The sequence below is a fragment of the Spermophilus citellus genome (genome assembly GCF_964194105.1).
Source record: "Spermophilus citellus genome assembly, contig: SCAFFOLD_310, whole genome shotgun sequence".
Classification (NCBI taxonomy): domain Eukaryota; kingdom Metazoa; phylum Chordata; class Mammalia; order Rodentia; family Sciuridae; genus Spermophilus; species Spermophilus citellus.
In genome coordinates, this window is record NW_027672889.1 from 221,845 (window position 1) to 246,423 (window position 24,579).

At 61.1% G+C, this 24,579-nt stretch overlaps 1 pseudogene across 1 annotated transcript in view; it reads right to left on the reverse strand.

Annotated features, from left to right (window-relative positions):
* The window catches only part of LOC308640465 (phosphatidylinositol 3,4,5-trisphosphate-dependent Rac exchanger 1 protein-like), a 39,323-nt pseudogene that overhangs the window by 9,815 nt on the left and 4,929 nt on the right, over positions 1-24,579 (reverse strand). The window contains exons 3-18 of the transcript XR_014024363.1: positions 23,662-23,765; positions 23,181-23,230; positions 21,462-21,537; positions 15,208-15,280; positions 12,390-12,532; positions 10,908-11,000; positions 10,100-10,248; positions 8,603-8,688; positions 6,699-6,835; positions 6,165-6,276; positions 5,715-5,902; positions 5,360-5,521; positions 4,567-4,777; positions 3,675-3,948; positions 1,649-1,855; positions 247-335 (exon numbers count right to left, since the gene is read on the reverse strand). The product of XR_014024363.1 is annotated as a phosphatidylinositol 3,4,5-trisphosphate-dependent Rac exchanger 1 protein-like (transcript). The remainder of the gene's footprint in view (positions 1-246; positions 336-1,648; positions 1,856-3,674; positions 3,949-4,566; positions 4,778-5,359; positions 5,522-5,714; positions 5,903-6,164; positions 6,277-6,698; positions 6,836-8,602; positions 8,689-10,099; positions 10,249-10,907; positions 11,001-12,389; positions 12,533-15,207; positions 15,281-21,461; positions 21,538-23,180; positions 23,231-23,661; positions 23,766-24,579) is intronic.

Genomic DNA, 24,579 nt, shown 5'->3' on the forward strand with positions numbered 1-24,579 from the left:
CCCATGCAACCATAGGCCATGGTGCACGACCGCACCGAGGTCTCTATCTGCTCTGTGTGGGGATCTTAGCTTTGCTAAGTTCCAGCACCTGGTGCGTGAGAGGTGCTTGACTAAGTACCTGCCAAACCAGCAGACAGAAGGAGGCTCCATGCGATTCAAAGCAACGAACTCCAAACAACGGAACAGAGCAGGAGGACACCCGCTAACCAACCGGCCAGGACCCTCCCCGATGGGCGGCCCACTCACCGGACCCCATCTCGTCGCTGCCCAGGTACGAGCTGTTGCTTCTCACGCTGGTGTAGGACAGGACCGAGTCCCGGTTGCTGTTGCACTCGCTGCGTTGGGGCGAGACGGCCGAGTCACCCTCGCTCGCACCCCTGGCCCCGCACCCAGACCCGCTCCAGAGCACGGTCAAGCCCCAGCCCAGGGGACAACCAGCCCGGGGTCTTTCAGGTCCGCCGGGGGGAAGCGCTTCATGGCCCAGCACAGAAACAGAGCGGAGAGTTGCTTCCACTCAGCTGTCACCACTGTCCAAGGTCCCCAGTGCTCCCGAGTGCCTGGCTCTTCTTAGGGACAACCCTGACTCTGGGCACAACCCACCACTCACCTGACCAAAAGGAACTCTAGGAATCAGGAGCAACTGTCCCAAAATTCCACCCTACGCTCTTTGACAATTCAATGAAAAACCAGAGGAACAGGAACTTCAGAAGGAAAACCCAGAGACGCGAGGGACCTTGGCCTCGGAGCTCCGAGGACAGGCACACACGCAGCGAGAACGACCCGGTTACAGACTCCAGGAAACTGGGCACAAGGACTAGGCAGGTCCTGTGGGGACAAGAGGAGCATTCGCTGGCCGCATCCCTGCAGCCCTGGGCTTTGCCCACCAGAGGGGTCTGGCTGCCAAGGACTCCTTCTGGCTGCAGCTGAAGGTGACAAGGCCCTTCTCAGGGGGTCCGGGGCTCATTAGGCTGAGATAAGGAATTACCAGCAGCCAGGCTGAGTTAGCACAGGAAACTGAGTTCTAATCTACTTAACCGCTAATTAAGGCCTCACTGATGTCGTTACAATTAATCTAACCAGTGGCAAGACAGCTCACGGCCTCTCAGAAGAGAAAGAAACAGACTTATTCCTCAGATCAAGTAAAAATAAATAGCGTTTATTTTTGTAGTGCTGGGGACTGAACCCCGGGGTGCTCTACCATTAAGGTGCACCCCCAGCTCTAACTACCTACCTACCTACCTATCATCTACTTATTTTGAGACAGAGCCTCACTAAGTTGGCCAGGCTGGCCTTGAACTTGGGATCCTCCTGCTTTGGCCTCCCTAGCTCTGGCATTACAGGAGTGCATCCCTATGCCTGGCAGAAACCACAGGTCTTAAACCAAGTTTGAAGCACACCGTGTGGGCAGATCAGCCCTCTCCTCTGCACTGGGACACGTATGGCTGAAAGGGTGGCGTCTACCAGGCCAGATGGAAGCGCCAGCCTGGGCGGGGACCTGGGTGGGCTCTCTGGGATGCACCTTGGGCAGGTCTCAGGGCCAGACCACCGCATTCCACAAAACGTCCATGGTCCCAACTTCCATATGGTCAGAGGCTCACTGTCTTGCTGGCCGTCCCACCAAGCCCCGGGCCACCCATACCATGCCCACCTATAGGAGTCGCGGTAGCTCATGGTATCGTGGCCCGAGTCCTCCTGGTCTTCCTCGGACACTTTGAAGCACACTTTCTTGATGCTCCCATGGTCGGTCCTGTCCATCTCGCTCTCCTCGCTGACCAGTGAGGAGGAGGAGGCCTCCTCAGCCAGGGGTGGGTCACAGGCCCCGCCAGGGGTGGGCTCCGTGATGGTGGACAGCAGCCTGCAGGGCAAGGGCTCCAGGTAAAGGCCCAGGCCCCAGCTTCACCAGCTGTGACCTTTGATCCTGCACAGGTAGCTGTCCAGGGTTTTGTGTCACCCCTTGGAAAGGCAACCACAACTGCGCAGCCGCCCGCAGCCCTGCCGGGGTGAGAGCGCAGGTTCACGCCTTCTGGCGGCTCCTGGCCTGGCTCTGCGCACGGGCTGGGGCTCTGCACATGGCCCAGAGGGCATGGCTTCCAGACGGCAGGCCGCAGGGCCTCGGACACCCCTGGGCTCTGCCACCAAGGACAAGAGCACCCGGGACAGATGGCAGGTAAACACGCGCACAAGGAAAAGTCATTCAAAAGGCAGTTCCTGCCCAGGCCGCAGCCCCTTCAAACCCTAACGCCACCACCTCCTGTCTGAGAGGCCCGAGGCAAACTGTTCATGAGACTCGACCTGCGCAGCAGGATGGTGTCACAGGCGTCTCAAGGCTGGGAGGTGGGGACTGACACGCCACATGTTAGACACAGTGCTGGGCCTCACAGGCGACCCACAAGCCCAGGCTAGCCACCATCCCGCCTCTCAGGAGATCAGGGTCACAACTGGCCCCGCTCTGCAGGTGAGGAAACCGAGGGTCAGAGAGGCAGCCTGAGGTCACACGGCCAACAGGCCAGGAGTAAAGCCCAGGCCTCGGGCTCCTGAGCCTGCAGCCGCGGCCTCCACAGAGAAGTCCCCACCCATGAGGCAGAGAGCGCGACAGGACCTCAGGAGCCTGCAGCAGGGGCGCAGCACGAGGGGGTCCACCTGTCCCTGCAGCCCCCCCTCCCAGCCCTGAGGATTAAGAGAGCCTCGAGAGCAAGTCACCCTGTCCATCCCCGTTGTGACTCTAGCACAGGGCTCTTCAGCCTCCGATCTCCCCCAGGGGCAATGTGCCTTGCAGGGGATACTGGACGCCGTCTTGAGATGGTCTGGGTTGTCACCACAGGGGCAAGGGGTGCTAGGGCCTCTGGGGGATAGAGGTTGGTGACGCTGCCACCCACCCACAGTGCCCAGGGCGGCCCACAACACAGAATGACCCACCCAAAATGCCAACAGGCTCCAGGAAGACGCCCTGTCTTAAGGTGACCATGTGCCTCTCACTCTGCAGAACGGAATCAGCAGTTCCTTAGAGCCCTTGGTACCTGGTCCCTGCTCAAGTGTTCCTGACACTCTCAAAATCGTCCCCTCCAGGCAGGTGATGTACTACTTCATCTCCTAGAGGGCCACATCCAGGAGGGCCCCAGCGCCATCCAGAGGCTGCTTCTGGTGACTGGTCTCCAGGGTCCTCATTGCTACGTCCTGTCTCCTCCCCCACATGTTTGCTGAAGAAAGGGGTCACTGTCATGCAGAATGGCCCACCTCTGGCCTGCCCATCCCAGAGGTGCCATCAACCCTGCTCTGCCCCACCCTGCTGCCCTGCAGACACTCAGTGCCCACCCTTGGCACAGGGGGTGCTGCATGCGCCCTGCTGTGTCACAGCAAGGGGGACCTCAGGCCCAGCTCTCTATCTTCCTGGGATGTTAAAAGAACAAAGATCCCAAGGCTTTCACCAAGTGCCTCGGCCTCCCTGAGGAGGCTGCAGCACTCACTGCTCTGCTGGAAGGGTACTATGGCCCCCAGGGGCATCTGGCAATGTCTGTAGACACTCTGGGTTGTCACCTTGGGGGTAGGAGTGCCCCTAGCATTTGATGAGCGCAGCCCATTGTGTATAGGACGGCACGCCTCAACAAGTTCACTCCCCTGCTGTGGAGTGAGGCTGAGGCCGCCCCCGCCGCCCCGCGGCCCCCGCCTCGGCTCACCTGTTGATCTGGATGACGTACTGCTTCATCTCCTTGAGGGCCACATCCAGCTTGGTGAAGAGCTGCAGGTAGGCGTCCTGCACCTCACGGTCCTCCTGCTTCAGCAGGAAGCTCAGGCCCCGGTCCTCCTGGCCCAGGGCCCCGCTGGGGGGCCCGAGGCTGTCGTTGAGAGCCTGGCCGTTGGGGTCCCCGTCCACAGCAGGCAGGCACTTCCAGGACGGGGCAGCCATGGTGGTGATGCAGTGCTGGGTGTAGGACATGGGGTTCAGGTGGCCTGCGGGGGAGGAGGGCAGGCGGGAGGTCAGCGAAAGCAGACCCACTCCCAGAACTCCGGGAGAGGGAACTTCCCTGCCAGAACTTTCTTTTTCTTTTCCTTTTTTTGGCGGTACCAGGGATGGAACTGAGTGCCTCGTGCAGGCCAGGCAAATGCTCTACCACTGAGTTCTACCTCAGCCTTTTTAATTTTTTTTTTTTTAATTTCGGGACAGGGTCTCACTAAGTTCCAATGCTGTACTCAAACTCTGTGATCCTTTGCCTCAGTTTCAGGTGCACACCACAGCGTCCGACTGCCCTTTTCAGAATCTTGATCCACTAAGTTACCTCAAGAAGACAGTTTCAGTTTGATGCTAATACACCTTTAACCATGGTTGGCTTTTCCTGTCTGGAAATGCAGACATGGTGGCTGGCACACCAGCAGCCATACTCCACCATGAGGCACCCTGAAAGTTAGAGACCCCTTCTAGAGATGGTGACGCAGAAAGATAGAAGGGCCTGGACTCCTAATGAACACGGAGCCACCATTCTAGCCTGGACTGTCGGCCCCCAGACACGGTTCTGTTGAGGTACCAGAGTGTGAGTCTAAGCACCACCTCTAACAGACACGAGCAGGTACCTTGCTCAGGGTCAAAGCCGATGAGGGAGGGCTTGCGTCCGAAGCGAATGCTGAAGGACCTGCCCACCGAGGGGGTGGTCTTGGGGTAGGACACCTCCATGAGGTTGACGTGGCAGTTGGTGGGGCAGAAGTCCAGGCTGCACAGGGGGTGGGGCTCTAGGGCTGCCTGCTTGAAGGCGGGGCTGACCCGGCTCCTCAGCTGAGCTGCAAACTGAGAACAGAGGGGGCACGGACCGTGAGCGGGGACCGGGGATTCTGGGCCACCCCTAGGAAGCAGGGCCTCCGAATGGGAAGCACTGCCCCCACACTGTCCCTCCTGGGCCAGGCAGAGGCCGGGGCGTGGAGGCCTCAGGACTTAGTTGCACCCACTTCTCCACGTCAGCTGCTGCACCTAAGCTGGCCTCAAGGAACCGTCTCTCCTGGCTCAGTTCTGAGGTTCAGGCAGGGCTGCCTTCCCCCCAACAGGGACTAGAACAGGGCCAGCAAGAGCTCCCTCTGATAGCGCTAAGGCCAGAGCTATGAGGGCCACCACCTCACGGCCCGAGTGTGAAGCCACGTGGGGAACAAAACCAAGGGACGGAGAGTGGCCGTACTCCTGCAATAGTGTCATATCCGATTGAGAGCCTGGATACAACCATGCCTGAAGTTCACCTCTGTACTCTTCAGTGACAGAAACCCATAAAATTTCCTGTTTAAGCAAAGTTGGACTGGAGTTTGACACTGACAAAAAAAATACCCCAGGTGAGGTCCCACACCTGGCAGCCAGCGGTGGAGACCTCTGGGGCGCAGCTACCTTCTGGTAGCAGGCGATCCTCCTGCCGATGCTCTCCAGCTTGGTGTCACAGATGTTGCGGAACTCGAAGTGGGGCATGGTCACGATGGCGCTGCTCCTGGCCATGAGCCGTCCGCAGTTCTGCACAAAGGCGCTGTCCTCTGCAGCAAAGGCCTCCAGGACCTGCAGAAGCAGCAGTGGCCGCTGAGCACCCACTGAGCCGGGAGGGTCCAGGCTCTACCAGCACCCCAGGTCAGGTCCGCTGCGGCCATGCTGCAGACTCAGGCTAAGGGACAAGTCGCCTCCTCGGCCCATGGCCGCCAGGTGCAGGGACAGGGACTGGACCTCGGGCTCCAGGAGGGCCCCTGCCCAGCACCTTGGCGGCGAGGCCAAAGCAGCCGCGGGGCTCCACGATCCTCTCCAGCACGTGGCACTTGACGCCGGCCGTGCTCACGTACTCGTACACCACGCCGTGCTCCAGGCTCACGTTGTCCACCGTCAGGCTGACCACCGGCCCGTCCTCGCGCAGACTCAGCTGTGGGCCCAGGGACAGCAGGGGCCAGGCTGGAAGCCAGGGGGCAGGCGACACTGAGGAGGGCGCCGCGCCACGCAGCCAAGCCCTGGCACCGGCATGCAACGGGAGCCTCAACTCGAGGGCGGCCGGAGCCCGTTCCACGGCGCTGGCTGCCTCTGCTGCCTGCTGCCGTCCACCCCGCCCTGGAAGAGCCTGCCCACCTGCCCCCCACACCCAGTCCCACAGGTGGGCAGGACACTGGCACAGAACAGGACTCCGCCCTGTCCCTGTCGCAACCCTGCCTCCCCCTACCAGAGTCTGGCTGGTCGTCCTCCAGGGCCCCCAGGTCCTCTCCGGGGGTCTCCTGGCCGGCTCGCGCCTCCTGGCCGTCCTCATGGGTGTGGTAGATCCAGTGGTAGAGGCCCTGGGAGGAGCCGCTGTGAGAGGGACGGCCAGGGAGGAGGGGACGGGGCCAAGGGGCCACCCGCTCAGCTCTGGGCCGGTTAGGGACACTGCCCTAAAGGAGCCTCCAGATGTCCCTGGAGCTCCCAAGGCCCCCGGGAACGCCCTGCCCTCAGCCTGGATGGCGCCCGCCCCACCACTGCCAGGGGAGGGAGCCTTGAAAAGTGCCAGCACCCGAGTCCCCAGGCCAAGTCACAGTCTGGCCGTGGACACCCAGACAGACAGCAGAGGGGGTGGACGATGCCACCCTGCCCAGAGCCCCTGTCCGTATCCCAGAGCTGGGGACCCAGGTGGGGGGTGGGGCCAGTCCTCTGGTGCCCTGGGCAGAGCCCCCTGTGCTGCCCGCACGTCTCCCCAGGGGGGGCACCAGCCCCGGCCGCTCACCAGCGCCTCCTCTCCACGACTCCGGAACGCCTGGAAGTGCTCCAGGACCTCCTGGGCACCCTCGCTGGCCACGTTGTTGCCGTTGACCTTCAGGACACACTGGCCGGCACACAGTCCAGCAGCCATGGCCTCGGAGCCTGGGGGAGGAACGCTTGAGGCAGGGCCAGGGCGGCGGGGTGCAGCAGGCAAGGCAGGCCACCGGAGGCACCTGGCCACACCTCCCCCTGGAGCCAGCAGTGGCCCCCGAGTGCACAGAGTGGGACCTGGCACCCCACTTCACAGAGGGGACAGACTCAGAGGGGACAGCTAGCCAAGGCCATACACAGAGGAGCTAGGTCTGAATCCAGGCTCAGGTCACGCGAGAGCTTCGTCTCCCTCATTGCCCTGCACAACCCGTGGTCCTGCACCAGGGTCAGCCCGTGTGGCCAGGGGAGCAGAGGCTCAGGAGGATCGGCAGCCTCGAGGCCACCTGGCCAGAAGCCGGGCCTCGAGCTGGCGCTACCAGTTGCCAGGTGCACCTTCCTCCCGCATCCCCTGGGGCCTTGGGGACAATGTGACTTGCAGACAAAGACTGAGATTCTGCCTGTGTGGGCAGGTGACAAGGGCACACCCTGCTGTCCACGGAACCATCATTCAGGACTCCTCCACCTGCTGGGCTCAGGGTCCTCACTGCTAAGAGGGGACGAGGATCAAGCCACTCACAAGGTTCCTGAGACCAGGGAATTGGCACAGGAGGCATCCAGCACCGAGCCCGGCTCTGGGCAAGGGCTCGGGAACATGGCAGCCTTGCTGGGCTTGGCTGGTTCACCCACTGCTACGGTGTAGACCTGGAATGTCCCCAAAGGCCTGGACCCAGATGGGTGCTTTCTCAGAGGTGGAGGAAACACGAAGAGCCGGGCCAAGGGGGTAGCCCCAGGCCTGTTTTGAGACAAGGTCTCACCAAGTTGCTAGCCTTAAATTTGGGATCCTCCTGCCCCAGCCTCCTGAGTTGCTGGGATTATAGGCATGTGCCACCATGCCCAGCCAACCTTTCCTCCATGTAGGGTGACAGTCTTGAGTATTTTGTTATAGTAACGGAGAGCTGCTGACACACTGATCACTACACGCTGCGGCTGCTCCAGGGCAGGGCTTCTCCCCTGCACTCCCACCACCTGGGCCAGGGAGCTCGGCTCTGTAGGGCCACCCTGGGCACTACGGGGTGACAGCTGCATTCCGGTCTGCCCTAGAGGCTAATGGCACATCCTCCCCAGTTGTGACCACTGAAAACATCTCCAGTCCTGCCAGATGTCCTCTGGAGAAGGAGGCAAGTCACCCGCAGTCACAGATCACTGCTTCAAAGATAAATCAGAAGCTCACTCTAAAATGCTCTCCGTTTCTCGGGAGCCCTCTGTTCACTTTCTCAGTGAACAGATATTAGAGGTATAACTCTGACCTCAAAAGTGACCTTTAGAGTTTAGAAGGAAGCCCTGAGATACAATGCTGGGCCCAGTCCTGCAGACCTGCCCGTCTCCTCTCCAGGACAAGGCGCTGCAGAGAGCAGAGGCCTCCAGCTGGTGGCCCTGGGGCTGCGGCATGGCTCTGTGGGACCCTGACTTCTCCTGACACGCCCAGTCTGGCTCCAGGGCCAGTCCCTGCCCCGCAAGGCCGAGCCTGGAGAGCGCTGCCACTTCAGGGATGAACAGCGCCCGTCACCTTGCCGTGGTCCCCAGGGCTCCCTGGTGTCTCTCAGGCTGGTCCGCCCACGTGTGCTTAGTGTTCCCAAGTCTTAGCTTCAGGAAGGGAGAAAAATGCCAATGGCACCCGGGTCGGCAGAGCTGGGTGCACGGGTCCCCACGACTCTGAACTCCGGGGACACAGACAGCCCCAGCCCAGAGCTGCTGCTGGTCAGCCAGGCTCCTGCTCACCTCTCCCCACGGCGAAGACATAGGGCGGGGCGGCTCCTCGGATCTGGAAGCACAGGGCCTCTGGGTGGTCGGGGACTTTGATGGTCCTGCCGCAGGCACAGTGACAGGGTAAGGCCATAGGAAAGCAGCATCCTTCCCCATAACCTGGGGCCACCTGGGGGAGCCCCTGCCTCTAAGGCTTCTGGGAAACTCAGCCCAAAACAAGAGCAGCACCAGGCAGCCCAGTCCCACATGAGGGGACATGCCAGTTACCCAGAGTCCACGCCACCAATCCTCAGTGGCCAAGAGCCCCGAAGTTCCACAGGCCTGCCTGCACTGCCCCCACACCCAGGAGCCCTGGAGGCCAGGCCAGCACCCCCGTGGACATTGACTCAATTATAGTAGACGGCAGGGTGAGAAGTGGCCCAGCACACCTTGGTGTTGTCCCCCCAAAACACCCACCAGTCCCCTAGAGAGGGGTTGGAAAGCCCGAGTGTCAGACACGCTGGGGCCCGTTCTCGACCACAGCAGAGAGGGGCCACACCTGCTAGGGTGGGCAGCAGGCGTCCTTTGTCCTGGACACGCCCACCCAGGCTATGTCCCCAGGCCTGCCTTTATCCCTCCTGTTCTGGCACGTCCCCTCGTGTGCCAGATAAAGCCATCCCCTAAGCCTGTTCCAAACCCCAGGTGCTTCCGGAAGTCAAGCAGACGGCTGGCTCCCCTTTGGCCAGCTCCGCCACCTGCACGGGCCAAACCGTGCTCAGATCTCCCTGAACGAGCTGGCCTTTTACTGAAACTGTCACATCAGAACGCCCCCCTCCCGGCAACAGAGCGCTGGCCTCAAATAAAAGAGAGGCGTAGACACCCAGCATGACTTTTCCATGGACAACTCTCCCCTGTACCTCATCTGTCCCGCCGCCCCTCCCTCTCCCCCTGTAGCCCCCGCACCCGTCGGAACCTCCAGCCGCTCTCCATAGGGCTCACCGTGGCGCAGGGCCCCACAGGCCTGGCCGCCCTGTCCCGCTGGCCTCCCCCACCCGTCCGCACCCCTCGTGCTGGGCCTCACAGCTGCCAGAGACGGCCCCACCACAGGCCCAGGCACCGCTGCTTCCTCTGCCTGGAGCCCTGCTCCCCCAGAAGTCCCCATGAGGAGCCCTGGTGACCTCTCTGCCCACCTTATCACAGTCTAAGGCCAGCTCTGTGCGTCTCCATGGCTCACTCGCTGCCCCAGCTGGGGACGTATCTCACGCCCCGACCAGTGTACTTCTGTCCCCTGCTCTGTCCCCCACTTGACCAGGGGCCCATGAAGGGCAGGAGCTGCGTCCATGCTGACAGGGCCGCATGCCAGGCCCATGCCCCTCGGCCCAGCCGAGGCTACTGAAGAGCAGGGGCAGCGTGTCCCATGGTGGCTTCAGTGACGGCCACCCCCCAGGCCACAGAGCTCCCACCCCACCAGCCCCAACACTGGTCCCTCCTCAGCATGCCATCAGGCTGGGCACCAGGCCCGGGGTCACTCACTCTTTGGCCTTGGTGGCCACCAGGAGGCGCAGGGGGCGGCGGGAGCAGAAGCACTGGTTGAGGAGGGACTCCACCTCTGAGAAGGGCCGCAGGAACACCAGGTCCTCGTTGATGGAGTAGATCCTCCTGCCCACCTGCAGGCCGGCCATCTTGGGGGCAGCAGAGGACAGGCGTGTGAGTGCAAACACTGCCATCCACAGTGAAGGGCCCTCCCTGTGTTCCTCAAGGACAGGGACAGCCCAGCGGGCCAAGGCGGCTCCCCCAGGGAAGCCCTGCAGGGCGCAGGGCCTGGGTCTGGACCCAGCTACAGGGGCCACAGGTGGCCTGCCCGGCTGGGTGGAGCAGGGGGTCTAACAGGGTGGCCACCTCGTGACTGCCCTCACAAAGGGCTTTGGGAGCCTGGGCTGCCTGGCCTGGCAGCTGCAGCCCCACCTCCCCACCCAGGAGAAGCTGCGAGTCTGGGGCTCAGATCCCCTCCCATTCCTTCTCCTCCAGACCAAGCCCAGGGGACAATGAGCTCCTCCTGCTCGAGCCACCAATATTTAGGTTTTTTATCTTCGCAGCTCATTCCAAAACTGATTCAGAACTTGAGTGTGTCCTGGGCCTCCACACAGCGCCAGCAGGGGGCGCTGGTGGGCCGCACCAGGACAGCGCCGAGCGGCCAGGGCGTCCGGCTCCCTAGTACCTGCAGGGGTCCTGGGCCCAGTTTCCCCATATGGACAAGAGAGAGCACCAGCCCTCCTCCCCAGACCTGCTGAGCTGCCCTCCCACCTGCACAAGCCCCTGCCAGAGCAGCCCTGGGCCTCACCTCGGCCAGCGAGCCCCTCTGGACCGACTTCACCACCACGGCCTTGTTCTTCTCCTCGATGTCGAAGCCGTAGTCCTCCTCCTGGGGCAGGATCTGGGGGCCCGAAGCAGACCCGGTCAGGCAGGAGGTGCCCAGGGCACCCCACCCTGATGCCCACAGGACTGGGATCCTGCTGTCTCCTCATGCCCCAGGGCCACCAGGGTGGGGTGCAGATGAGGGGCCTGCAGCACAGCAGCCAGACCAGGCCAAATACAAGCCCCACCTGCACACAGTAGGCACTGAGGTGAGGGCACCACCTGGCTCCCGCCAGAGCCTGGTGTGTGTTCAATCTGTCACCCCTTCCTCCTGCAAACCCAGGGACAGTCCCCTCTCTACACGCTGTCTCCCCATCCACTGGCATACCATAGGTGCTCAATAAATGACTTAATGAATAAAGCAGACCCAAGACACCCAGCCCCATGACTGTGGGAGTGGAAAAGCAGCTCAAGGAGCAGCAGCCCTCTACTGCTGGAAGCAGGTGCTGGGGCTCCTGGGGACACAGGGAAATGGGCGCAGCCATGCAATAACATCCAGGGAGCCGTGCCGGTCAGACACGCCAAGCGCTCCGTGGGTACGGCAGACATGCTCCCCAGCAAGATGGACTGGACAGTCCCCCTCTGCAGCTGACCGCAGGGGAGGGCCAGCCCGGGATCAACCGCAGACCGCAGTGCAGGGCTGTGAGCACCTTGAACTACAGGACAGCAGCTAAGGGCCGGGGCCTGCCCTGGGTGGCTGAGGGCCACACTGGAGCTGAGGGCTGGACATGGGAGTGGGGAAGGACCCCAGGCAGCAGCCAGCGGGCCACGGCCCTGAGGCACTGAAGGGGAAGGAAAGGGCTCAGGTGGCTGGGGCCGGGCGAGGACAGCACCGGAGGTGGAGGGGAGAGGCAGAGTCCCCTAGGCCACGCTGAGCACTTGCAGCCCACCCTGGGTGTGACAGGAGCCCCGGAGAGGAAGGAGAAATGGAACCCACAGAAGGCACTGAGTGTCTCCACACCAGGCCGACTCCAGCTCTGACCTGGGCAGGGTGAGCGACCCGCTCTGAGCCCCTGTCCACCACCCGCTGGGACCACGCATCTGGAGGGGCTGGTGCTCACTGGTGGACAGAGAAACAGGATTTGGGGGGCTAGGCGGGTCAACTTCCTGCAAAGCTGTGAGACCTCCCTGAATTGCAGAGCTATCGACAGCCACCGAACACAGGTAGGCGCCAGTCTGAGACCCAGGCTCTGGGGGGCAGGGAAGTGGCTTTGGGAGGCCGTCCCCGGGCACAGCGCCAGGCTGCAGCAGCCGGGAAGACAAGTGGAGCTGGAACTCAGGGAGGGCGCCCAGCACCCCGGACCTGTGTGAGGAGGGCGCCTGGGCCATGCAGTGACCTGGCCTCCGGCCACCTCCAATCCCACAGGAGGCCTGGGAAGGACGGTGCCCGGGCCCAGCCTGCTCCTACCAGCAGCCGCTTGGCCAGGATGTTCTCCACCAGCTTGAAGTCATTGCGAAGCTGTCTGTTCTTGCTGTTGGTCCCCTCCATCTCCTCGTCAGCGTGGAAGCGGAAGTACTGGGACTCATCCTTGAACTCGCTCTTCTCCAGCACTGCAGACACAGACACACAAGCCACGGTCAGACTCACAGCCACACGTCAGCCACACTTGCCACCTGTCAGCCAAGGGCTGGGCTAGCCCCACACAGGTTTGGTGTGTCCCAAACCCCCTGGCTGCTCAGGGTGTGACGGGCGTAAAGGACTGCGGAGCCCTCTGCGGATGGGACTCTGACTCGGGAAAGAGTAAGCCAGACCCCTACCTCACACCACACACCAGGACTCCTGGGGGTGGAAGACCTGCTTGTGAACAGTAAAGCCACAGTCGGCCAAGCACACGCACACTACCTCGGGGCTAAGGCAGGTACGGACACAAACCAAGGGGGTCGGCAAACTGAGGCTCCAGGACCCACGTCTGGCCCACTACCTGTTCCTACAAATAAAGTTTTACTGGAAAGAGCCCCAACACTGTCTGCAGCTGGCAGCTCTCCAGCCACAATGCCAAGGTTGGACAGGTGTGACAGGTCACAAGGCACACAGGGCCTAAATTCCCACTATCTGACTCTTTACAGAAAAAAGTGCTGACCCCTGTACCAGGATGAGCCAGGAAAATGCACACAAGAAACCAGATGCAGCCCGAGGCCATGGCTTAGGGTCACCAGGCACCTCCGGGCCAGGCCTCTGTGGCTGTGCTTAGCTCGTCTACCCCTTGGGCAGATGGAAAGGCTGTTGCAGCCCTTCCACAGGTGGAAAGACCAACGCCCAGGCCGATAGACAAATCCGTCCAGGTCAGGGTCAGCAGCCGCACTGGGGCCCCACGCAGGCCCCTCCTTTCCCTGTGCTGCCCCCCGGGCCTGTCAGCGAGGGCTGGGTGAAATAAGCCAGGGGAATCCGGCCTGTGAGGTTCAGGTAGCCAGCTGCCTAAGGTTAGCGGGTCCCTGCGGCCAGGAGAACCAGCTGCCTAGATGCACCCCTAAAGACGGGGGATCTGGTGGCGGAACAGAAGACAAAGGAAGTGTTTCCTCTTCCTAGTCCCCAGGACACTTCGCCAGGACCCTACCTGTCTGGCCACCATATCACCTCTTTGGAGAAAACAGACACACAAATTGCTACTTCCCCCAGAGTGGGGAGCCAGGAGGGCGGGCTGGCTTGGCCTCTACTGTAAACATGAAGCTAGAAAATTCCGGGAGTGGGAGGAGAACGCAGTGCTGTGTCCTGCTGGCGTGTCCCGAAAAGGCAGGGAATCCCCAGGTGAGGCCCAACTTACACCTCTCTGTGGAGGCCGCTGGCCAGGCTCTATGAGCCACACAGACCTGGAGTCAGGTCCCCTGCTTGGACCCTTGCTGACCCTGACCACATGCACGTCCAGCTCATCCACAGGGAAAAGAGCAGACAGCCTGTATTGGCATGAGAGGGGTCCAGCCTGGGGGTACTTCTCTGGGACAGCTCAGCTCCACTGCAGGAGGTCCCGCCAGCCCCACTCTGTGCCTGCCCTGCACTTGGCCAAGGCCGCAATCCTGGGCTTGGGCTCTTTTTCCTATTTTAGCCTATTTTTGAGGTCGTGGCAGGGACAGGAGAAAAGGGCCGCACCCTGCAATTTCCCACCCTCCAGAGCGTCCAAACTGCTGGGACCCCCCTGAGGAATGTCCTCTCCCAGCAGCCTTCCTGGAATAGCAGCGGGGGTGGACCCCTAATTACCCTCACCCACAAACAAGTGGTCCGGCCCAGCTGGCTGGTGGGCGAGCAGAGCTGTTGGGAGGCCCCAGGGGCACAAGGGCAGCTTCTGGGCACACTGAGCCAGGGCAGATGGGTGACCTAGCCTCACGGGGAAACGAACAGCAGGAAGCAGCCCGACCCCATAAACCATGGCAGATGGCAAGGCCTCCCGGGAAAGCTGGGGAACTGAGGCCCAGCGGGGAGCCCCCCAGAGGCAGGTCCCGCCCCGCCCACCAGCCAGAAGGCAGGCCTTGGGGCTGGAACACGGTGGCCGCCCCTGGTTCCCTAAATAAAGTCTGATGGCACATGGCCATGCCCAGCTGGTTCAGTGCTGTGTGTAGCTGCTTCTGTGTTACAAGGGCAGAGAGTGGCTGTGACAGGGACCCTGTGGCCCGCAGAGCTGAGAGCACTTGCCACCTGGCCCTTCAAGAGAAAGTTCCAAGCTGAGTTCATCAGAAGAGCAGCAGCTGGGGAGGACCCGGCCGAGGGCCCGAGGCCTAGGGTCTCCTGACCCAACACTCTCCCACCTCTGTGCCACCGCCTGGCCCTAGCCACGTGGCCCTGCCCTGGACCTCCACCAGGCCCCTGCCCCGCCCCACAGACTGAAGCCAGAAGGGTCTAGAAGAAACCCAAGTCACCACGTCCCTCCTGCTCAGAACCTCTGGGGACTCCTGCCTTGCTCAGAGTGAGAGTCCAAGGCCTCCTCACTTGCACCACCTGGAACGATCCAGAAGATGTGATCTTTCTGATTGGGACACACACAGAAACGACTGGGACCTGTTCTGCTCGTTGCTGTCCCCAGGATCTAGCACCGAGCCTGGGACACAACAGGCACCGGCTGGAGAAGAGCAGAACCATGAGTCTGGAAGGCCACGTGGGCTCAGCCACAGGCAGGAAGGCCGCCTTGACATGGGCCCCCGGAACGGCGCAAGGGGCTGGCGGGCAGCAGGAGTCGCGCTCTGAGTGATGGGCGAGGCGGGCAGGGAGGGCTGGGCAGAGGCCGGGGAAGGGTTACCGTGGTGCATGAAGCCGTTGTTGCACAGGCCCACGCCGAGCGCCACGGCCTCCTCTCGCGTCTGGCAGTCTCCCTGGCATGGAACAGAGGGGCACAGTGGCCTTAGGTGAGCTGGCAACTCTGAGCCACATCCCGCCAGAGCCACCGCCCACACCTCCTCATCCACGCTGCTCCTCTAAGTCCCCTTCCACTTGAGGCTTTGTCCCTGCAACTAAAAACTTGCCAACTGACACCATCAGAACCAGGGGATGTGGTTCCTCTCAGGGCCACCTGGGCGACCCGTCTCCCCCCGGAAGCCTGGAGAGGACAGGCCAGTGCGCAGGGCACTGTAGGGTTCTGTCCCAGCCGACCCTCCCTGGCAGACGTCCTGAGCAGGACCGTGCTCAGGACACACCCCCACCCCAGGGCCAGACAAGGAGTCACCATCCTGCGGGGCCACAGGAACCTCCCTGCCCAGGTGCGGGACACCTGAGGGGTGGGGGCAGGACAGGAGGCAGGTGTGTGCTTCTTCCCAGCAGCGGCCCCTGAGGTGGTCCCCGGGGCTCCCCCTCCTCAGACTTCCCTGGCGCCTGGCTCCCAGGTCTGCCCCACCTCCTCCCAGGGAGCCCTGTCCCCTGCCACCACCACCCCCGCTAAATTATCCAACATCATTTCTGTTGCCTGCAACCCAGATAATCTCAATACAGTGGCGGAGAGAGAGTGGAAGGGCAGCGAGGGACTTGGGCAGAGGACAGCAGGACAAAGGCCCAGAGGTGGGAAGGAGAAACCAGGAGGAGCAGGGCAGCCAGGGGAGCAGCCAGGCGGGGGCAGGGGCCTGGAGCCTTGCTGTGTCCCCCTGGGGACAAGGCTGCAGTCCTGAAGTCTGTGGACTGAGAAAGGAGCTGGGGAGGGGGTCACTGGCAAGAGGCCCTCCAGCCGCCTCCCTCCCCAACAACTGGCCAAGGAGCGGCAGAGGGTTCTGCGGCCCTCCCTGCCAGCAGCCTGGGGTGAGGAGGGCATTTTCCCAGGTTCAAGGGACACCGCTGCTCTATCAGAGGTGGCTGCTGCTGAGCACAGGCCAGGCCCTGAGCAGGTGGGGGCAGCTCTGGCCTTGGGTTTACTGACCCAGCCAGACAGTGCTAGAGAGCCAGTGAGCTCAGGCCCAGCTGAGGGAGGGCCCCAAGGGGCTGCAGCCCAGGCAGCCACCCCCAGCTGCCAGGATGGCAGGAGGGACATCCAGGGTCCAGGTGGCGCAGGCCCAGCTCAACAGCCAGGCAGGCGGGGCAGCATTTGGCATCCACCTGACTTCTGGGCAGCCTGGGCTCCCCACTCTGAGGGACCTGGGGAAGGTGACCAGCGAGGTCCCTCACCACAGCAGGGCAGACACAGGTTAGAGTGACAGGTCCTGGATTCATCACCTGAGAGCAAACCTGTCATCCTGGGTTGGCAATCACCACTGGGGGCATTTTGTCCCCTGTGGGGAGAGGCACAAGCTAACCAGGCTCAGAGGCCATGTATCTCACTGGGTTCCTCAGCCCCATCCTGCCCACTCACGGCTCACCCTCGGGCTCCTGCCCTGCTGCGCACGCCACTCCTCTGGGGCCTTTGCACCTGCTCTTTCCTCCACCTAGGGTGCCGCCCTGGGCTTTTCAGGCCTCAGCACTCGGTCACCTGCTCTGAGTCCTCCCCTAACTATCCCAAAAGTAGTCCCCAAGCCCTCCCCCACAAGTCCTCCCCAGAAACACCATCCGTCCCTCTCACTGCCCAGCACACTGGGGGCTACTGTAGGGTGGTTAGGGGAAGGACTCAGAGCAGGTGACCGGTGCTGAGGCCTGTTCTGTTTAAGGTCTGTCTCCCAGTAGAATTCGCACCGTGTGGGCAGGGCCCTGGCACTGGCCTGTGCACTCACATGGCCTCACATGGAAGCCCAAGCCTAGCCCTGATGGGACATAAAACATGGAAGGAAGCGGGGAGGGGAGTGGAGGGCCGGGAAGCTGACCTTGAGGCCGCTCTGCAGGGTTCTGTGCCCCTGAAACAGGGGGATCATCCCGCCACACCCCAGAGCTCTGGGGGATGAAATGGGTTCCAGGGGTCCCGCTGGGTTGGAGGCAGCAGAGGTGATGCAAGGCCGTGGGGCAGTGGGAAAGGCCCTCTGCATGAGTCTGAAGGCCCGCGCAGGCCTCTCGTGCCGAGCATGTGCCAGTCTGGGCGGTCAAGCCAGAAGCAACCACCACACCTGAGCTGCCTGACAGGGGAAACTGAGGCATGGCAGGCTGGCTCTCCCCACCACCAGGTCATGGCTGGGGAAACTGAGGTTCAGGGTGGTCGGCGGCCCAGGACTCTGTCCCTGTTCAGCTGTCACCCTCACTCCTGGCCTCTGCCTCTCCTGCACTAGCCCTCGCTGCCCATGCTGAGCCCAGCTGCAGTCGGCGCCTGCCATCTGCCTGGGAAGGGAGTTGGCAGAGCAGGCAGGCAAGGTCCTGCCAAGCCACATGGACGTCGGCACACTCATGCCCTCTGAGCCTGGCTCTGTGGCCTGGTCCCACTCACTCCAGCCCCAGCCCCAGCCCACCAACCCTGTCCCCTGGGCATCTAGGAGCCTGGGCAGCAGGGAGAGGGGAGAGCGTGAGCTCTGTGCTGCCCACTGTGACCGCGGCGGTCAGCTGACCTCTCTGAGCTGCAGTGCCTCACCCGTGTTTCTGCCCATCCTCGCCAAGGTCTGCACGCTGGAGTGGTCCACGCACACATGACCAGGGCCACCATCAATACAGGGCATCTTTACAGCTGACCGCAAGGCACCACAGCCCCAGCCTCTACAGTGTCCTACGACTGGTGCCCAGAGGCAAGTTGGGGAACCCCAGCCTCAGTTCCTCATCAGTAAAACGGATCAGGGCTGTACCTTCCCCAGGCCATTCTGAGGGTTAAATGAACTAGGAGGAGAGCAGGTCAGAACTGACCCTTACCCTCAGAACTAAAAGACTCCCTGCCTGGGTAGTGAGTCCAGAGCCCCTCGTGAGCATCAAGGGAGGAATCCTGAGCAATCCCAGCTTCTCTCAGAAATTCCTGTCCATTTACCCACAAACCGGTTTAGGGGACCGTCTGGCCAATGAGAACTAAGCAGAAGACGGTGGGTCAAGGGACAACTGTGAGAAGTTTTCTCCCTAATGTGAAAATTGAAAAAGCACTTTCAAACTGAACTGCTGCTGGCTTTGGGCCATAGTTCATTATAAATGAGATACCTGGAGGTGTGGCAGCCATTTGTGATTGTGAGGCAACTAGCAAGAAGCTAAGAGAACCAAACAGAAAGGTGCATTTCTGGGTGCAAATAGCATTGCTGGGTTCTAGGACCGTGAACTCTGAACATTTAGTTATATAAGAGAAAATGTCTTTACTGTATTAAGTCCAGTTCCTACTATGAGAAGACAAAAGCATTTCTAACTGATTCAGTAGGCATTCAACTGACATTTTGTCCTAAGGAGCAGAATAACCTACAAGTTAGAAATAAGGAGATGTCCAGAGGGAGGGGAAGCCCCCTTGAGCCACTCTATTACATGTTCTCTGTTGCTCCTGCTGAGGTTCCAGGTGGGGATGGGCCTTTGATGTCATATCCTGTCTTGTTGGTTCCAAACACTCCTCAGACCTGCCCCACCCCCAGCCTTTGGGGAAACATCTACTTTTCCCTGTGACACCAGCAGGCTGTCCCCTGGCACAAGTGGAGTCTGGGAAACATGAGGCCACAGAGTCCATAGCAGCGAGGCCCGGGAAGCTCAGAGCCCCAAAGCCAGGGCTGTCTGGGCTGCAGCCAAAGCACCTGAACTACAAAGCAGGCACCCACGTGGCAGCTCACCTGCCCGAGGATCACCTGCCCGAGGCACAGCTGCCCGAGGCTCAACTGCCTGCTGCACACCTGTCCGTGGCTCACCTGCCCAAGGCTCACCCGCCTGCTGCACACCTGCCCGTGGCTCGCCTGCCCAAGGCTTACCTGCCTGCCGCACACCTGCCTGCTGCACACCTGCCTGAGGCTCACCCGCCTGTTGCATACCTGCCTGTGGCTCACCTGCCTGTGGCTCACCTGCCCGTGGGCTCACCTGGCAGCCGCACACCTGCCTGAGGCTCACCTGCCTGCCACACAGCTGTGAGGCCAACTCTGCAGACGTCCCCACTGCTGTCTCTTGGTCTCACTGTCCCATGCCCGCAAATCCCCCTGTGGTTTCTTTAGCCTTCTTCGCTGACAGAACTTGGGCCCGCCTCGGGTCCTCCGCAGGAGGCGAGGACTGCACTAAGAGCTACACTCGCCAAGCAGTGACTCCCACCAGGCTGCGTTTTTTACAGGTGGGCAACCTGAGGCACAGATACGGTAACCAGCGGCCCGCCCGAGGTGACGCAGCCAGGAAGTAGCAGAGCCAGGATGTGAACCGGGTCTGCCTGGCATGCCTCTGGGCTGACTGCACAGAGTCCCCAGGGGGCAGTGCAGTGGGGGGTTAGAGGCCCTGCGCTTCTAGACAGCAAGTCTGAGCCCAAGGCCACGGTCTTGCAACCCCCCCGATTTCTCGGTCCCACTGTTACAGCAAACACTGAAACACACCCACAGCTCACACTAAGGACATTCTGTTAGCCTGATTTTTTGTGAAGCACTTTTCTAAACCCACTTTTGAAGTTACTTGGTGCCGAGAAACATATAAATTGAGTCTCCACAGCAGTCATCAGTCATTTGCTCAGTGTGAGAAAATCCAGCCAGCAAAACTGTGGTTTTTGAATGGAAGGAACTTTTTATGAACACTAAATTTAACAATTACTCAGGCTGGCTTACAGCTCTGCTCTGCAGCTGGTTTCATGGTTTGGTTTGGCTTGGTTTTAGTACTGAGGATTGAACCCAGGGGCTCTCCACTGAGCCCCACGCCCAGTCCTTTTTTATTTTTTTATTTTGAGACAGGGTCTGACTAAGTTGCTGATGGTTTCACTGAATTGTTAAGACTGGCCTCAATCTGTGATCCCCGTGCCTCAGCCTCCTCAGTCACAGGTGTGATGGGTCTGCACCACCAGGCCCAGCTCTGGCAGTTTAACTGGACCTTCATCCATTATCATGTTGCAGGGTCCCATCTTTTCTCAGACCATGAATGAACATTCTGTGAGCTCCCTGAAAAATTCCCAGAATCAGGCAGAGTTCTGGACGGGGTGAGATGGGCCCAGCCCTATCCTGTCTTTGCCGTGGTGAGGCTGTGCCTCCTGGAACCAGGCCCTGGCCTTTCTGGGCCCCATCCCTCCCCTCTGTAAATGGGTTGAAGGCCACGGTAGGATAGCGGACAAAGCCCAGCCAGGGCCTGGCCAGAGGAAACCCTGTTAAGTGACCATTAATAGGAGCCATAAAGAAGGAAGGACAGGCAGGCGGGCTTGACCGCTGGACCTCAATGGAGCAAACAACTCTGCAGGGTCAGCAAGATTGATGGAGGGATGTCTAAGCCTCTGCTGGCCTCGGGCTTTCTTGAAAGGAAGACCCTGGCAAGAGGCTCCAGTTTGGTGCCAGAGTGTGAGAACCACTTTCTGTTCTTTACAATTACCTGGTCTTGGGTATCTGGATACACAGCACAAGTGGTATAAGATGTGTATATATATTATTTATGGGACCTAAAAACCCAGGAAATTCTACAACTTGAGGACATGCGCTAAGTGACATGAGGTGGTCACAAAAGGTTGGTATGCTAGGATTTCATTCTCAGGTGGTCCCTAGAGTAGTCAACTCCAGAGACAGAGCCCAGGACGTGGCTGGAGGGTGGGGTGGGGCTGGAGGGTGGGGCGGGGCTGGAGGGTGGGGCGGAGTTGAAGGGAGGGGCGGGGCTGCAGGAGGGGGCGGGGCTGCAGCAAAGGGCTGGCTGCCCCTTCACAGGTAGAGCTTCAGCTCTGTGGGTGGGGGATGTCTGCAGGACATCAGGCCTGTACTTAATGCCACTGGAGCTGCACACTTAAAAGGTGTTAAGCAGGTAAACTTGCACTATGTGCCCTGGCCACCATTAAAAACACAAATTGGGGCTGGGGTTGTGGCTCAGCGGTACAGCAGTCGTCTAGCATTTGCGAAGCCCTGGGTTCAGTCCTCAGCACCACATAAAAATAAATGTCCAACTACAACTAAATGTGTGTGTATATATACACACACACACAGACACACACAGACACACGCACATATTTAAAAAAATAAAACAACACAAGGCTCCACATTCCAGGAAGCCCCCCTCCTCGGGCAAAGCCAGATGCTGGCCGCCCAGGTCAGGGGTCCTCACCTGGGCCAGCAGCCAGTCGACCAGCTTGCTCCCGGGCAGCACGGACTTGTAGGTCTTCAGGTGGTAGTCACGGTCTCTGCGAGGAGGGGGGGGTGACAGATGAGCAGGGGACGCAGTGGGGCCTCCTGGGCTTGCCGAGATCTCGAGGCGCAGGGCAGGGGCCAGGCAGAGGCCCAGCCCCGACCCCACACCTGAGCCACAGTGTGACGTCCCCCCAGGCCTCCCCTCCCCCAGGGCACAGGCACTAGGCTCTAGGGCTCTCTCACTCTCGCCCGAGGACCTCAGCCGGGGCACTGTGCCCTCCGAGGGACCCGTGGGCTATCAGGAGCCAGGGTGGGTGCTGCTGGCATCTTGTGGTGGAAGCCGGGGGCCGCGGAACATCCTCAAAGAGGACTCATTTGGCTGAGATGCCTCAGTGCACAGGCCCAGGAGCCCGGGACCCTCACATGAGAAAACTCAGCCTTTCCCTGTCCTTCCCTCTGTTCTGTGTGGCGGTCCTAGGTTCAAAGATCCCGGCTATGGTGACACAGAAGCCCCTCTCTGGGGCCAGGGTGGCCAGCGAGGTCCCCGGGTCTCTCCTGTGAGCCCTGTGGCAGCGGCAGCCTGGACCATCCCGCAGCCTTCCAGGTAGCCCCCGGTTTCCGAGGCCAGCCTGAGAGGCCAAGGAAGGGTCTGGCTGAAGAACTGCTCCAGCTTCAGAACCGGGAGCCCAGCAGCCGCAGTGCACTAGTGAAGGCCCCGGGGCCACTTCCCCAGGCTGGCCCAGGGCAGCAGCAGAGCAGAGGAGCCGGGAGGCAGGACTGGGGACCAGGGTCGGGTACCAGGGACCCAGGAGAGCCGGCAAGAGCTAAGGATGGGGCAGAGGAACGTGCAGCCGGGGTAAGAGTCTGGTGGCCCTGGGACCCTGCATCCACCACTGAAGCTTCACATAGGGAATGATCGCTCGATGGCAATGGCGCCCACAGAGCCAGCACCACTCAAGGCACCTCCTATGAATTTAGCCCCACGGCACCCCAGAGCTGTGAGTGACTCTGTGCCCCTTTTACAGAGGCAGAGGCAGAGGCGAGCGCTGGATCCACCACTCACTCAGGATGGCCCCGGCTGCAGGCCTACGCTGCCCAGCGTCAGCCCTTTTAATTTCAATTCAATCCAAAAAAAAAAATAAAACTTATAAAATAACATTAAGTCAAATTAAAGATCACGTTCCTCAATCTCCATGTTTGAAAATGCCATGTGACTAGTGCTCCCATATGGGACAACGAACACAGGGCACTTCCACCAGTGTAGGCAGCTCTACTGGACAGCAGGGCCCCAAATGAAGTGACAAGCACAGAGCACGGCGGAGACACCACGTCTGAAGGGTGAAGAGCATCCCATGCAGCGGGAAGAGCAAGTGCAAAGGCCCCGGGGCACATCCTGTCATTCCCACTCCAGAGAAAAAAGTCAAGGTACAGGGGGTGTCGAGTGACTGCCCGAGGTCACAGAGCTGGCAACTAGCAGGCACATTCAAACTCAGCCAGTCCCTGGTTCTAGGGTTGACACCCTCTGCCCTCACCGCAGTGCTTCCCAACAACCGCCCACTCCATCCTGTGACAAACCTCCAGGGTAGGTACCGCTATTAGCCCACTTGATAGAGAAGGAAAGTGAGGCTCAGAGAGGCGAAGGTGCCAGCCCCAGGCCACACATCTGAGAAGAGGCAGAAGTGAAGTGGGGACTTACTTGATCACCGGGGTGTGGAGGCTGTGGAGACGGCAGTACAGCCTCACACCCTGAAAGAAGAGAGAGGGGAGATGGGATCAGGCCACACGGTTCGGGGCCCCGAGGCTGCTGGAGAGTGCAGAGATGGCCCTCAGAACAGAGCAGGGGCTGTCCCGTGGCGCACGCCTGTGATCCTAGGGGACTGGGAGGCTGAGGCACGAAGAGCTTGGGTTCAAAGCCGGCCTCAGCAACTTAGAGAGGCCCTGTCTCAAGACACAGGGGGTTGGGATGTGGCTCGGAGGTCAATGGTTATGGCCCCGGGGTTCAACACCCAGTGCCAGAAACACAACACAACAAGACATCAGGGTCGGGGTGGGGTTGGCAGGGGAAGTGGAGGGGAAGACAGGCCGCTGGACAGAGAGAGGCCCGCTGTGCATGACCTCTGCTGGGTCAGGGTCATGGGTCAGGTGTCAGCTCAGGGTGGAGGGTGGCGAGCACCTGCCTTGGACATGATATCCTCCAGCTCGCTCCGGGCCTTGTATGTGCCATCGTCATAGCGGAAACGGTACATCACCTGCTCGTTCTTGAACTGGTGCTTGTCAGAAACTGGAGGGAACCAGGGACGGCCAGTGAGGCTGGGCACCCCCCCCCTGCTCCCCACCCGTGCCCAGTGGGCTGGCTGGCCCCACTTCCCCAGTGCGCAGACGAGGAACGCAGGTCCCCTGCAGTGCAGGGCCACTGGAGACCTCCGGCAGGACAGGCACCTGCGGAGGAGGGGCCCAGACCACCTGTCTGGCTCAGCCTGTGGGGGGCCCAGGGGTCTCAGCCACACAGCCTCCAAGTCACCCTGGATGCTGTGATCCCTGCAAATCCTGCTAGGCCCAACCTCCGAACCCCAAGCTCTCAGGCCAAGCCCCCCAGCCCCACAGCTGCCCCCACTGGGCTCCTGCTCCCACCTGGGACCCAGCACCTCTGCCCAGCAGCAGAGGAAGCGTGAGGTGCGGCCCTGAGCCACAGGTTCTCTGCAGGACTCAGCAAGGGCCTCGCCCTCACGCATGCGAGAGCCACCGCCCTGTGGGCCAGGACGTCCTGGGCCTCATCCCCCGACAGCCCGCTCAGAGGCAGCCTTGCTGCCTCCCTGCCTGCGCTGAACAAGCCACCCTGGCTCAGGCTGCCCCCAACGGGAACCGCAACACCCCTCACCTTTGGGTACTGGCCTGGGCCCCCTTCCCAGAGACCCCCAGACCCCACTTGGAGATGAGCCACCGCGACAGGTCACCTCCCGCCCTGCTCTCGCTCCTTGGGCACCCACACCTCCTGGACACAGACCTTTACTTCTGGGTTTTATCCTCCCCAAGTGGCAAGGCCAGCTCCCCGGGGACAGGCGGCTGCACTGCCTGCCCACCCCGTGTGGCCAGCA